Source organism: Arachis hypogaea, chromosome 2, assembly GCF_003086295.3.
Source record: "Arachis hypogaea cultivar Tifrunner chromosome 2, arahy.Tifrunner.gnm2.J5K5, whole genome shotgun sequence".
NCBI lineage: Eukaryota > Viridiplantae > Streptophyta > Magnoliopsida > Fabales > Fabaceae > Arachis > Arachis hypogaea.
The window spans coordinates 30,897,332-30,900,297 of NC_092037.1; the positions used below are offsets into that span (position 1 = coordinate 30,897,332).

The 2,966-nt window shown below is 35.7% G+C and overlaps 1 non-coding gene across 1 annotated transcript; it reads right to left on the minus strand.

The window, feature by feature from the left end:
- Positions 1-2,074: 2,074 nt before the first annotated feature.
- LOC112766407 (small nucleolar RNA R71) lies at positions 2,075-2,182 on the minus strand. The gene has a single exon (XR_003184326.1). It is a non-coding gene; the product is annotated as a small nucleolar RNA R71 (small nucleolar RNA).
- Positions 2,183-2,966: the final 784 nt, after the last annotated feature.

Here is a 2,966-nt window from a genome sequence, read left to right on the forward strand (position 1 = left end):
TGGCGCTGTTGCCGGGGATTGTTTGAGTTTGGACAACTGACGGTTCATCTTGTTGCTTAGATTAGGTATTTTTCTTCAGAATTTTTAAGAATGAATTCTAGAGTTTCAAGGCGATGTTTTTATCATCACCAAAGCTGATTGATTTTCATCAATTTAGCTCTTGAATGTAATGTCCTGCTGAAGCTTGGCTAGCCATGTCTAATTTCTTTAGACTAAAGCTTTAGACTAACATTGCATGATTCTTGGAATTCTCATTAAGAATTTTGATATCCTTATTTTCTTTTCCACATAAATTTTGAAAAATCCAAAAAAATTACAAAATCATAAAAAACCAAAAATATTTTATGTTTCTTGTTGAGTCTAGTGTCTCATTTTAAGTTTGGTGTCAATTGCATGCATTCTTTGAATTCAATCATGTGTCTTCATTGATCTTCAAGTTGTTCTTGATGATTTCATTGCTCTGATCTTTAAATTCTCTTGTCTTGAGTGTTTTGTTGTTTCTCATATGTATTCTCAACTTGTTAGTATCAGTAGTATACAAACTTCTAAGTTTTGTGTCTTGCATGCATTGTTTATTTGATCTTAGTTTCATTTTGATTATTCCTCCTTATTAAAAATCCAAAAAAAAATTTTAATTTGTGTCTTTTCAAGTCAATAATATAGAGAATTGAAGATTCAGAACATACAGCAGAGGAATTACACAGAAAAAGCTGGGCGTTCAAAATGCCCAGTAAGGAAGGAAAACTGGCGTTTAAACGCCAGCCAGGGCACCTGGCTGGGTGTTTAACGCCCAAAAGGGTAGTATTTTGGGCGTTAAACGCCAGAATGTATACCGTTCTGGGCATTTAACGCCAGGACGGCACAAGAGGGAAGATTTTGTTTTTAATTCAAATTTTTTTCAAGTTTTCATAATTTTTCAAAATCAAATCTTTTTCAAATCATATCTTTTCAATCATATATTTTCAAAATCAATTTCTTTCCATTTTCAAAAATACTTGCTAACAATTAATGATTTGATTCAACATTTCAAGTATGTTGCCTTTTCTGTTGAGAAAGGTTTAATGTTTGAATCATATCTTTTCTTGTTAGCGAAGTCATTAATTTTAAAAATCAAATCTTTTTAAATTGTTTTTCAATCATATCTTTTCAATCATATCTTTTTAAAACCATAACTTTTCAATCATATCTTCTTAATCACATCTTTTTCAAAATAGTTTTCAAATCATATCTTTTTGATTTCCAATTTCAAAATCTTTTTCAAAGTCACTTTATTTCTTTCTCAATCTTAGTTTTCAAAAATCAATTACCATTTTTTTCAAAATTTCTTTTAATTAATTCACTTTAATTTTCGAAAATTTCTTCCCCTCTTCTCACGTCCTTCTATTTATGGACTAACATGCCTCCTCAATGCACAATTCGAACTCTATCTTTCTAAGTTCGAATTCTTCTACCTCTTCCTTCTATTCTTCTTTTCCTCTGACATCTCAAGGAATCTCTATACTGTGACATAGAGGATTTCATATTTTCTTGTTCTCTTCTCTTTCATATGAGCAGGAACAAAGACAAAAGCATTCTTGTTGAGGCTGACCCTGAACCTGAAAGGACCTTGAAGCGAAAGCTAAGAGAAGCTAAATCACAATTTTCTGTAGAGGACCTAACAGAAATCTTCATGGCAGCCGAAAACAACAACAATGCCAACAATGCAAGGAAGGTGCTGGGTGACTTTACTGCACCTACTCCTGACTTCTATGGGAGAAGCATCTCTATCCCTGCCATTAGAGAAAACAACTTTGAGCTTAAGCCTCAATTAGTTTCTCTAATGCAATAGAATTGCAGGTTCCATGGACTTCCATTAGAAGATCCTCATCAGTTTTTAGCTGAATTCTTGCAAATCTGTGACACTGTCAAGACCAATGGGGTTAACCCTGAGGTCTACAGACTTATGCTATTCCCTTTTGCTGTAAAAGACAGAGCTAGGATATGGTTGGACTCACAACCTAAAGAAAGCCTGAACTCTTGGGAAAAGCTAGTCGATGCCTTCTTGGCAAAGTTCTTTCCACCTCAAAAATTGAGTAAGCTTAGAGTGGAAGTCCAAACCTTCAGACAGAAGGAAGGTGAATGCCTCTATGAAGCTTGGGAAAGATACAAACAATTGATCAGAAAGTGTCCTTCTGACATGCTTTCTGAATGGAGCATCATAGGTATCTTCTATGATGGTCTGTCTGAACTATCCAAGATGTCATTGGATAGTTCTGTTGGAGGATCTCTTTATCTGAAGAAGACGCCTGGAGAAGCTCAAGAACTCATTGAAATGGTTGCAAATAACCAATTCATGTACACTTCTGAAAGGAATCCTGTGAACAATGGGACGAATCAGAAGAAAGGAGTTCTTGAGATTGATACTCTGAATGCCATAGTGGCTCAGAACAAAATATTGACTCAGAAAGTCAATATGATTTCTCAAAGTTTGTCTGGAATGCAAGCTGCACTAGGCAGTACTAAGGACACTTCATCTGAAGAAGAAGCTTATGATCCTGAGAACCCATCAATGAAAGAGGTGAATTACATGGGAGAACCCTATGGAAACACGTATAATCCTTCATGGAGAAATCATCCAAATCTCTCATGGAAGGATCAACAGAGACCTCAACAAGGTTTCAACAACAATAATGATGGAAGAAACAGGTTTAGCAATGGCAAGCCTTTTCCATCATCTTCTCAGCAACAGATAGAGAATTCTAAGCAGAGCCACTCTGACTTGGCAACCATGGTCTCTATTCTAATCAAAACCACTCAAAGTTTCATGACTGAAACAAGGTCCTCCATTAGAAACTTGGAGGCACAAGTGGGTTAGCTGAGTAAGAAAGTTACTGAACTCCCTCCTAGTACTCTTCCAAGCAATACAGAAGAGAATCCAAAAGGAGAGTGCAAGGCCATCAACATGGCCGAACTTGGAGAGGAGAAAG